General features: G+C 41.5%; 1 long non-coding RNA gene across 1 annotated transcript in view; it reads left to right on the top strand.

Moving 5' to 3' along the window:
• Positions 1 to 431: 431 nt before the first annotated feature.
• Positions 432 to 12,840, top strand: part of LOC140725543 (uncharacterized) — a 50,831-nt gene continuing 38,422 nt past the window's right edge. Inside the window, exon 1 of the long non-coding RNA XR_012098370.1 lies at positions 432 to 578. This is a non-coding gene — a long non-coding RNA (uncharacterized lncRNA). The remainder of the gene's footprint in view (positions 579 to 12,840) is intronic.

Raw genomic sequence — 12,840 nt, 5'->3', positions numbered from 1 at the left:
CATGCTTCCAGTACAAGGAAGCGAATTCCAAATGTTCCTGATAGATGAAATATAAACACCAATCTTCGTTCAACTGGCAGGGATGGCTGAAATATCAATCCTTGCATTTCGATTACAAGTTCCATTTTATAGCAAATCCGGTGTCATCTGCCACAATTGATTTTGGTGATGCAAACTCTAAAGATGGGAGGGGATAGAAGTGTTTTCACTGACTTTCTTACAACGCGCAACCGAGAACAGCACAATGTGACACCGGTTTAAAAAATACTGTACCGTTGTAGGTCTTGCTGCTTGTACATTCGACCATTAAAAAATCAGCAGTGGGAGTTGTTACATTTGTAGGATTTTAAGGAGAGCAAGGGGATTCGGTAATGGATATGCTATATTCAGTGTTAATACTTGATTGATATTGTGAATTCAAGTGATCGCCTTCATCTCTTACTGCATTGGTTAATGTCTTCCTTTACTTGATTAAATTACCTCAGTGTGCCTTTAATGGTGTTGGCTGCCTGGATGCATTATATATTGATACCCAAGAGACAAAGATGCAATAACCGGAAGGTTTTACATTATTGATCGTAAGTAAGTGTGTTTTGCAGGAGAAACCGTGAGTGGTTTCCGCCGCTGCATTCAAATTATAACTTTATAGTTGTTAAAATTATTGCGAGGTTATATAGTTTTAATAGGTTACTATAATTAATTTTATCAATTACCAAGTACGCCAAAACATATGTATCATTTTAACCTTTTGCTTGACTATATCAGATTGCATTGGAAGTACAGAATTGTCGAGAAGCATCTGTAAATGTTTATAACACGTTGCTTTGCAATTTATTCAATTCTGTTTCAAAGTCGGTCAGGGAAGCTGAAAAAAAGCTGTTTCCCCCTACAATTTTGTTTTTAAATCGCCTTTCAGCCTCTTACACTTAGGACTTTGGATTCTAAAAAAACAACAAATGTGATCACATGCTTAAACCTTCTAGAAGGTTCTCTGAAACCGCCAGCTCACCCAGGCAGGAAACGCAGAGCTTCCCTCTGCCTGCTGTTTACGCAGAAACCTTCCAACAGTAACACTAGCGGCAGCGGCGCGGAGTCGGACCGGACCGGACCATTGCAAAGGGACGCTGCAGGCAGAGCCGCACATCAATACTTTAATAAACTGCAGCCGCCTCATAAAGAACAAAAACACTGAGATTTGCACTCGTATTTCTTTATGGCCAATAAACGCAAGGAAATGGTGATAGGGTGAAAACAAGCTTTAACTTGCGAAGAAACAGCGCTTTGTTCTGGCTGCTAATTTCCACCATTATTTATTGATGAGGACAACAATCTCCACATCTGCAGCTGGGGACATTGTTCTTGTTTCAAACACGGACAAAAAGCTCCCCCCCCCCACCCCCACCCCCACCCCCACCCCCACGTACACCCGCCTGCGGCGCAAAAAAAACACCACCCATGGAGAAAAGCCGCATTATCCCAAACATCAGCAGAAGCCATTTTGCAGGCTGTCTGTCTGCTGGGGGAGGATAAAGTGAAATTCGAGACCCCTGCAAGCACTCAGCACTGCGGGCTGCCGAGCACCTCCAGTGCCTGAAGTCAGATCATTTCAAAATATGGATCTGCAATCATGAGAATTAGTTTAACAAAGGTCAGATTGAAGTGCTTGTACTCAAAAGTTTTTTAAAAAAAAAACTGATGGTTAGAAATACATTTAATTGAAAATGTTTAAACCCTGGCGGTCAATTCCGCCACTGCAACTTCCCCACCCGGCTTCATGCAAAAAAACAAAGCATTTTACTATCCACTATCGCGACAAACCACACATTATTATGTCTCTTATGTAAGTCCGCAACACTTGAGTTTACGCCGAAATTACATCATAGTACCTAACCAAAATAAATTAATATATTAAATAGAAAAAAAAATATATAGGCTTTTCTTTCGAGCTTCGCCTGTTTGGGCGTGCGGGGACCAGCTACAGACACTGCAACCATTATCCAATACAGACACGAGGGCGGGACCTTGGTGATTCACTGCTATCGCCAGCACATTTATCTCCTCTGAACATCTTGCTGCAACAATAGCAGTTTTACACAGCGAAGACTGGATGGTAACCACGCACTCCCCAGGGACGAGTTCTGCTTCCCCTCACCCACGAAGGGCAGCCGTTTAGTCAAAAAAAAACTGCATGTAAAATCACGCAGTTACCTTGATTGTGCAAATAATTCACCAGCCCATGAAGACGGTAACATAAGCATCACCGCCCTCGTTACTCGTTTTGTGCAAAGTGCCAAGTGTAGTCGGTTAACGCCCTGCTTTGTTTGAATACTGTTCTTGTGTCTCCTTTGTACGGACATAAATTTGTCTCGGCTGAACACAAACAGGTCATTGTGTTGGAGCCTTTACGGAGCAAATGATGGGGCTTTTTCGTGCCCAATATATTCAGCAGATTCTAGTTTAATTATTCAGCAAATGGCAACTTTTGCACACAGCAACAGAAACATCTCGAGTGCGGCGTGTTGGCACGGAGACATAAATAGCTGCTAAATCAGTAGGGTGGACTGTCATGGTAACGGATTTCGGGCTTGATGTCACGGATAGTTTCCATAGCAATGAGCCTGGATTTCATGTCGCAGCATGAGGTCAATGTTTCCATGGAGATGGGTTGGGTGTGTGCTGGTCCGACCCTTTAATGATGGTCTGCATTCTGTAAAGGGGAGGAGGGAGAAGGGTGCATGAATTGATGTTTATTTCGTAAATCCAGATGCCGACTGCTTTGTGTTAAATTAGCTTTTTGTGGGGGAGGCAGTACTGGTTAGGATTTTGACATGAGCAACATATTAGTGAAGATTCAACAGCTGCACTTAATTCTTTTTCCTCTAGTCAAGCCGCGAAGTGATTTTTTTCAAAAGCTAATGATCAGACCCGCAAACGAGAATGCAAGATGGGAACAGGCTGACTATTTCATAGGATATTCTGACGTTAGGCGCAGTAATAATTTGGGAGCTTAGTATATATATATTCAAATGATATTCAAAAGCTCTTAACAGCTTTGAACAAATATTCGGTAGTTTCCGATTGTATTAGGTCTATATTTTCGACTGTAAACAATACCGGGAAAAAGCAAAGATGGTTGGTTCTTTGTTGTGCTGATCGGAGCGCCGAGTATGTTGAAAACTGCCTGCATCTGCTGCCACCTGGTGCTTCAGACACCCACATACATCACAGGCGGCGACTGACTTCATTAAAATTGTACTAATTGCAATTTTAACTGCAGAAAAAAAATCTGCCTTTGTAATATTCACACGACGAATGATCAGATACATAGGGTCATCGCAGAAAGGTCATTATTTTTAAAGTGTTTCAAAACGCAGAAATTTGAACCTAGCAATAAGATAAACAGAATCATACAATGATTTTTTAATCAAACAAATAATGCAAAAAGATATGCAGAAAGAATAATAGTTACTGACTCTCCGAAATAGCTCCGGACAAGGTGGCTGTAAATGCTGCATTCTTTAATTAATGGGGCGAGGCTGGAAATTCCAGACCCAGCACTGAGGAAGGAACAGTAATGTATTCTGAGACAGATGGTTGACGACTTGCTGGGGAATTTGTAATTGTTGGTGTTTCCTGCTCCTACTGCCCCTGTGATATTGGTAGGTAGTCAAGATCATGGATTTGGGAAATAGTATTATAGAAGTCTCAGCGAGTCTGTTATGCACCTTCTAAATTTACATGAAAGTAAACAAACATATTCAGATGCTGAAAATGTAAAGCAAAAAGAAAAATAATAGATCAAGACTCGTTTTGAAGAGAGAAACAAAGTTAAATTTCAGGTTGGAGAAACCAAATTCTGATGAATAATAACTGACCTGATACCCTGACTCTGTTTCTCCTCCCACAAATGCAGTCTGACCTGATGAGCATTTCCACTGTTTTCTGTGTTTGTTCTAAATTTACACATTGCTTCAGCAATGGGATGCAATGGAGGAAGTAATGGTCGAACCGGTAAATAGGGTCAATGTCAGCAAGACCAAGGAGCTGATTATGGACTTCGGGAGAAGGAAACCAGAGGTCCATGAGCTGAGTCCTCATTGGAGGATCAGAGGTGGAGAGGGTCAGCAACTTTAAATTCCTCTGTTGTTATTCCAGAGGACCTGTTCTGGGCCCAGTGTGTAAGTGCAATTACGAAGAAAGCACAGTAGGGCCTCCACTTCCTTAGGAGCTTGCAAAGTTTCAGCATGACATCTGGGACTGTAACAGACTTCTATAGATGTGTAGTGAAGTGTATATTTACTGGCTGCATCACAGCCTGGCATGGAAACAGCAATGCCCCTGAATGGAAAATCCTTCAAAAAGTAGTGGATAAGGGTCAGTCCATCACAGTTAAAGCTCTCTCCACCACTGAGCACATCTACATGAAACACTGTTGTAGAAAAGCAACATCCATCATCAGGGACCCCATCACCTAGGACCTGCTCTCTTCTTGCTGCTGCCATCAGGAATTAGGTACAGAAGCCTCAGAACTCACTTCACCAGGTTCAGGAACAGTTACTACCCCTCAACCATCAGGCTGTTGAATCAAAATAAATAACTTCACTTGCCCCATCATTGTCCCTGAATCTATGGATTCACTTTCAAGGATTCTGAATATCACGTTCTCAATATCTATTGCTTATTTATTGATTGAACACTCAGGTTGGTGTGATCTTTCATTAATTCTGTATGGTTATTATTCTATGGATTTATTGAGTATGCCCACAATACAATGAATCCCAGGGTTGTATATGGTGACATATATGTACTTTGATTTTATGGACATTAATAAAATTTACTTTGATTTTGAAAATAGCAGACACTAACCAGTTGATGTGCTGCAGGGTTCAAGAAGTAACTCACATGTTGTCAAGTACTCAGCTTCTAGTCTGCTCTGATAGACACAACTTACCTGTAGCTGGCCTAGTTAAGTCTTTTAGCCATTGTTTCCTCATGATCTGTCACAATTCTGCCTTAAGTTAGTTGTTTCTATTGCACCTTTTTCAACTCTTATCAGATTGCTAGTAAATGAAAGTGAAACAAACAGCAGATGTTGGAAATCTTTTTAAAAAAACTGAAAATTCTACAAACATTCAGTAGATCACACAGCATCCGTGGAAAAGTAAACGGTTAAATGTTTTTAATCTGGTACCTTTTGTTAGAACTGATGACACTGATGAAGTGTCTGAACCTGAAACATTAACCATCTCTTTGTCCATAGACACTCTGCTTGACCTGCTGAGTGTTTCCAGCATTTTCTATTTTTGTTTCTGATTAAATTGGTCTTGCCACAAATTAAAATTTTTACATTTAATCTCATTTGGCCTCTTTCCCTGGATAAATCTAATTGAATTAATATTACTGCCCTCACAATGGTAACCCACTGCCCCTTTCCACCTGCACAGGTCCAGTTCCTAAAAGAGTCCAATACTACTTGACTTTTTTCGGGCTGATACGAAACTGATCACATGATGCATCTTGAGAATTCAGCTACGTCAGTGTCCTTTATTTTAACTGCGTTACAAATTTTGTGAAGGTAATTGAATCTTCAGTTTCATTTTCCTTGCTGGATCAAATCTTTCTCCCTGTCCATTTGCTCAGAATTGTTATACACAGTACTACCCCCAACACACTTGTCTGTATTTGCTTCGTTCAATTTCTCCTTTCTCCATCATGTGATGGATAGAGATATAATAATCTAGGCCTCTTTTCTCTAGACTTTACCAACATGAAAGGTGACCTAATTGAACAGTACACAACTCTTTGGGAACTCATCGGGGGAGATGAGGGAAGATGTTTCCTTTAACTAAGGAATCTAGATCAAGGACTTGCAGTATCAAAATAATGGCTATATTATTGAGAACTGAGATGAATTTTTTTTCACTCAGAGAGGGCAAGTCTTAACAATTCTCACACATGGTAGGCTGTCACACACAGGATATGTGTGGAAACAACGGCTTTGAGGATTGGGCAGGAAAATATTGTTGAGGTAGAAGAAAAGTCATGAATTTGAGAAATAGAAAAGCTGGCTCATAGAGCCGAATGCCATGTTGCTACTCCCACTTACATTGGTATTCCTGAGATCAGTGATAAGTCTGAGGCACAACAGAGATTTTGACAATGCATTGAAGAGGTCTGTTCCAGAAATGTCCTGCAAGCCAGAAAGTCTTTGCTGTTTGTTAAGGTTGTGGATGAGTTTATCATTACTAAAAACACATCCTTGGCAATTAAAAACTTAAAAAATATCAGTTAAGAATTAAAATTGAAGTAAGTAATTATGTAGCTATTTTAAAAATGAAAATAAGGATAAATGGCATAAAAACTAAAGAACGAGACAAAATTGCATTGATAACCCTATTCAGTCAAGCTTTGTGTCCATTCTGCTTTCTCTGTTGGAAATAGATTCCAAAGAGGTGGTTGTGAAAATAAGCCAAAGTCATGTTCTTGCAGGTCCTTGCTCAGCTCTCTAGATTACGTCCATAGGAAATGTAAGGAAAGTGGCAGATTCTCTTTCCAATAGATTCAAAGAAGTTTCAGAGAGAAGTGCCAGACCTCAAAGTTGAATGGTCATAATCAGGATCTGAACATATAGCAAAATAAAGTTAAATAACTTGACCAGAGTACCAAGTCAGATAGGCTGCACCTCATCAGGGAAAGGACCAATACAGTATCATTATGAGGAACATTTGCTGATACTATCAAATATAAATTAGGCAATGGTGCAAGGCAATGATAAAGATAATTGTAACCAAAGTATATGAGGAAGGGATAAAGCATGCAAGCACACAAGTGTTCCAGCAAATAGAGGTAGGGTAAGGAAGATTGAGGCAAAGGATAATGGTCCATAATTGCTGTTATGATCAGAATGCATTTACTACAAATACTGGAGCTGGGATGCGTAACATACCAATTCCCATGGTTATTTTGACTATACCTCTTCCAACTTGTATCCTGTAAAATGCTATTCCCTTTTCTCAGTTCCTTTGACTCTGCCACATCCGTCTCCAGAACGTGGCTTTCCTTTCCAGCACATCAGAGATGTCCTCCTTCTTTGAAGAATGGAGTTCCCCTTCCTCCACCATTGATGCTGCCCTCACCTGCATCTCCTCCATTTCACAAATATCCACACTAACCCCATCTTCCCACTACCTTAACAGTGATAGTTCCTCTTGTCCTTACCTCCCACCCCATGAGCCTTTGAAGCCAACACATTATTCTCCGCAACTTCCACCATCTCCAAAGGCGTCTGACCACCAAACATTGCTTTACCTCCTACCCCCTGCCCCCACTTCCTGGAGGGATCGCTCCCTCCATGATTCCCTTGTCCATTCATCCCTCCCTGCTAATCCCCCACCTGGCATTTATCTCTGCAAGCAGCCAAAGTGTGACACCTGCTTTAGATGATCTGAGCAATGGGATCGACATGCACGAAACTGCGCACCCTGATGCCTTCACCATTGTTTTGGGAGGTTTTAGCAAGACCAGTCTGAAAAAAAATCACTAAGCAACTACCATCAACAGATCATTTGCAATACCAGAGGAAACACCACACTGGACCATTGTTTCTCCACCATCAAGTCTGATCACCTGGCTGTACTTCTACTCTGAATATAGGCAGAGACTGAATACTGCAGCACCGGTAGTGAGGACCAAGAAGGTATGGACAGGGGAAGCACAGGAGCACCTACAGGACTGCTTTGAATCGGTATGTATTCAGGGATTCATCTTTGAATCTGGGTGAGTATGCTGCAGTTGTTACCGACTTCATTAAAACCTGTGTGGATGAGTGTGTGCCTACAAAGACTTACTGTACATTCCCAAACCAAAAGCTGTGGATGAACCAGGAGGTACACTATCTGCTGAAGGATAGATCTGTGGCATTCAAATCTGGCAACCCGGGCCTGTACCAGAAAACCAGGTATGGTTTGTAGAGGGCTATTTCAAGGGCGAAGAGACAATTTTGAACAATATCAGATGCATGGCAACTCTGGCAAGGTCTGCAAGACATTACTTCCTACAAAGCGAAACTCAGTAGCATGAATGGTAGTGATGCTTCGCTACCAGATGAACTCAATGCCTTCGATGCACGCTTTGAAAGGGAGAACTCATCTACAGTGTGAAGATCCCTTCTGTACCTGATGACCTTGTGACCTCTGTCTCAGAGGCCGATGTTAGACTGTCTTTAAAGAGAGTGAATCCTCGCAAGGCAGAAGGTCCTGATGGAGTACCTGGTAAGGCTCTGAAAACCAGTGCCAACCAACTAGTGGGAGTATTCAAGGACATCTTCAACCTCTCACTGCTACGGGCAGAAGTTCCCACTTGCTTTAAAAAAGTAACAATTACACCAAAGTCAAAGAAGAATAATGTGGGCTGCCTAAGCGACTATTGCCCGGTAGCAATCACATCGACAGTGATGAGATGCGTTGAGAGGTTGGTTATGACTAGACTGAACTCCTGCCTCAGCAAGTACCCATTGCAATTTGCCTATCGTCACAATAGGTCAATGGCAGATGTAATCTCAATGGCTCTCCACATGGCTTTAGACCACCTGGACAACACAAACACCTACATCAGGATGCTGTTCATTGACTATAGCTCAGCATTTAATACCATCGTTCCCAGAATCCTAATTGAGAAGTTGCAGAACCTGGGCCTCTGTACCTTCCTCTGTAACTGGATCCTCAGCTTCCTAACTGGAAGACCACAGTGTGTGCGGATTGGTGATAACATATCCTCTTCGCTAACAATCAACACTGGCGCACCTCAGGAGTGTGTGCTTAGCCCACCGCTCTACTCTCTCTATACACACGACTGTGTGGCTAGGCATAGCTCAAATACCATCTATAAAATTGCTAACGATACAATCACTGTTGGTTGAATCTCAGGTGGTGATGAAAGGGCGTACAGGAGTGAGATATGCCAACTAGTGGAATGGTGCCGCAGCAACAACCTGGCACCCAACATCAGTAAGACGAAAGAGCTGATTGTGGACTTCAGGAAGGGTAAGACGAAGGAACACATACCAATTCTCATAGACGGATCAGAAGTGGAGAGAGTGAGCAGCTTCAAGTTCCTGGGTGTCAAGATCTCTGAGGATCTAACCTGGTCTCCACATATTGATATCGTCATAAAGAAGGCAAGACAGCGGCTATACTTTATTAGGATTTTGAAGCGATTTGGCATGTCAACAAATACGCTCAAAAACTTCTATAGTTGTACCTTGGAGAGCATTCTGACAGGCTGCATCACTGTCTGGTATGGAAGGGCTACTGCACAGGACCAAAAGAAGCTGCAGAAGGTTGTAAATCTAGTCAGCTCCATCTTGGGTACTAGCCTACAAAGTACCCAGGACATCTTTAGGGAGCAGTGTCTCAGAAAGGCAGCGTCCATTATTAAAGACCTCCATCACCCAGGGCATGCCCTTTTCTCATTGTTACCATCAGATAGGAGATACAGAAGTCTGAAAGCACACAGTCAGTGATTTAGGAACAGCTTCTTCCCCTCTGTCATCCAATTCCTTAATGGACTTTGAAGCTTTGGACACTACCTCACTTTTTTAATATACAGTATTTCTGTTTTTGCACATTTTTTAATAATCTATTCAATATACGTAATTGATTTATTTGTTTATTATGTTTTATTTATTATTTTTTTCTCTCTCTGCTAGACTAGGTATTGTATTAGTCTGCTGTTGCTAAGTTAACAGATCTCCCGTCATATGCAGGTGATAATAAACCTGATTCAGATTCAGATTCATCTCTTTCCTCACCTCCATTCAGGGCCCAAACACTCCGCCCAGCTGAGACAAGACTTCACCTGTGAATCTGCTCTAGTCATCTATTGTGTCTGGTGCTCCTGATGCGGACTCCTCTACATTGGTGAGACCTGTCATTAGTCGGGGACAGCTTCGTCAAGCAGCTCCGCTCCATCTGTGAAAAGCACAACTTCCCGGTGGCCAAACATTAATTCCCATTCCCACATGTCTGTTCACTGCGTCCACTTGTGCCACGATGAGGCCGTCCTCGAGGTTCAAAAGTTCATTTATTATCAAAGTACACAATTCTGAGCTGCTTCTTCTCTGGATAGCCATGAAACCAAGAAAGAGAAGAACGGCAACATGATAATCCACCCCCAAATCCCTCCTCACCGCACAAAAAAACAAACAAAAATGGAAGAGGCACATTGACCCCCCCCCCCAAAATCCCCTTCCCCGCACACAAAAAAGAGAAAGATTGGGTGAAGAACACAGAATAGAAAAAAACCTTAAGACTGAAACAAAGTCAACAGTCCAAGTCCACATCCAAAACTCTGAAAACTTGGGCAACGTTCTCCCTCTCAGTAGCAGAGCGATCTCACCCGTGATAAAAAGGCAGTCTTCTCTCTCGGCAGCAGGGCGATCTCACCTGTGATAAAAAGGCTGTCTTCCCTCTCTGTAGCAGAGCGATCTCACCTGTGATAAAAAGGCAGTCTTCTCTCTCGGTAGCAGGGCGATCTCACCTGTGATAAAAAGGCTGTCTTCCCTCTCCGTAGCAGAGCGATCTCACCTGTGATAAAAAGGCAGTTTCCCCTCTCCGGCAGCAGAGTGATCTCACCTGTGATAAAAAGGCAGTCTTCTCTCTCGGTAGCAGAGCGATCTCACCTGTGATAAAAAGGCAGTCTTCTCTCTCAGTAGCAGAGCGATCTCACCTGTGATAAAAAGGCTGTCTTCTCTCTCAGTAGCAGAGCGATCTCACCTGTGATAAAAAGGCTGTCTTCTCTCTCAGTAGCAGAGCGATCTCACCTGTGATAAAAAGGCAGTCTTCTCTCTCGGTAGCAGAGCGATCTCACCTGTGATAAAAAGGCAGTCTTCTCTCTCAGTAGCAGAGCGATCTCACCTGTGATAAAAAGGCTGTCTTCTCTCTCAGTAGCAGAGCGATCTCACCTGTGATAAAAAGGCAGTCTTCTCTCTCGGTAGCAGAGCGATCTCACCTGTGATAAAAAAGCAGTCTTCTCTCTCGGTAGCAGGGCGATCTCACCTGTGATAAAAAGGCAGTCTTCTCTCTCTGTAGCAGAGCGATCTCACCTGTGATAAAAAGGCAGTCTTTTCTCTCGGTAGCAGAGCGATCTCACCTGTGATAAAAAGGCAGTCTTCTCTCTCGGTAGCAGGGCGATCCCCCAACGATAAAAAGATGGAGGAACAACACTTCATATTCCGTCTGGGTACCTTACAACCTGATGGCATGAATATCAATTTCTCCATCCAGTAATAAAATATTTATTTTCTCCTTCCCTCCTCTTCTATTCCCCATATTGGCCTCTTACCTCTTCTCATCTGCCTATCACGTCTCCAGTCCTTTACCTTTCCTACCCAGCTGGCTTCACCTTTTACCTTCGAGCTGTCTTCCTTCCCCTCCCCCCACCTTTTTGTTCAGGTGTCTTCCCCCTTCCTTTCTTTTTTTTTGTAATTTTTTTTTAATTGAAGTTCATCATCAAACAAACATTTCCATAAGATGTATTTCGGACATTGTACATATATGTCACAAATCTGCACATAGTATTTATCTGAGGTATACACTTATAGAAAAGAGTGGAGAGAAGAAACAAGCAAAAGGAAAAATCTATGTACAAGTAGGGAGTGATCGTTTTTTACAACATATTCATTGATTTGTGAGAATAAAATCAGGCCTATGAGGCATTATGTAGTTAAACCATTTTTCCCAGTATGAGTCAAATTGTTCCAGCTTATGATTAACAGATGCTGTTATCAACTCCATTTTGTAAATATCCATTGTAATTTCCGTCCATGCATCTAAAGTTGGGCTCTCATGTGATAACCATTTCCTAGTAAGAGTCTTTTTTACCAGCCACCAGCAGTATATTCATTAAACATTTATCTCTTTTCAACCATTCTTGAGGTATACACCCAAAATATATGGTCTTACTCTCTAAGGGTATTTCACATTTAAAGATATCTTGTAGGGCATTGTGTATCCCACTCCAATAGTCTTTAATAACAGGGTAGTCCCAAAAAAATATAATAATGATTTGCATTTTGATTTCCACAATTTCTCCAGTAAACAGGGAGGTTACTATCATAATGGGATTTCTGAGAGGGTGTAATAAAATATCTTATCAAGTTTTTCCATCCAAACTCCCTCCATTTCTGTGAACTGGTACACTTCCATTGATACCTCCATATTATTGTCCATTCTTCCTCAGATATAATTATCCCTCCTTCCTTCTCCCATTTTGCTTTAATGTATGAGGTCGAATGTGTTTTAAGATTTGACAACTCCTTATACATGCTTGAAATAATTCTACTACCATTATCTGAATTACATGCTTTTCTAAATAGCTCTATCAAGCATGTACTTGCCTTGGTTACATTTTTAAGCGTCTTATTAACATATTGTTGCATCTGTAAATACCAATAAAAATCTTGTTTTTCTAATAAGTGTTTCTCTTTAAGCATTTCAAAACTGAACAGTGTTTCTTCTTTCATCATGTTGCAAAGAACTGTTATTCCTTTAGCTGTCCAGTCCTTAAATCTAGCATCCAGTTTATTTGGTGTAAAATCCGAGTCATATGCACACCATTTAAGAATTGCAATATCTTCCTCTAGATTATATTCTTTTATAGTAGTTTTCCATATTTTAAGAGTCAATTTCACCCATGAGTTATCAATAGTATTTATGTACCTTTGCAGGTTGTTATCAGCCAAAATTGCGTGTATGGGGATGGGAAGTACCCACTCAATGTTTTTTACATTGAGCGTCATATGATGGGTTGAACCAACATATCACAGCTCTCAACTGTGCTGCA

The sequence above is a fragment of the Hemitrygon akajei genome, chromosome 3, assembly GCF_048418815.1.
Source record: "Hemitrygon akajei chromosome 3, sHemAka1.3, whole genome shotgun sequence".
In the NCBI taxonomy this organism is placed as follows: domain Eukaryota; kingdom Metazoa; phylum Chordata; class Chondrichthyes; order Myliobatiformes; family Dasyatidae; genus Hemitrygon; species Hemitrygon akajei.
The sequence above is the reverse complement of the archived record's forward strand: the minus strand, read 5'-3'. Positions and strand labels throughout refer to the sequence as shown.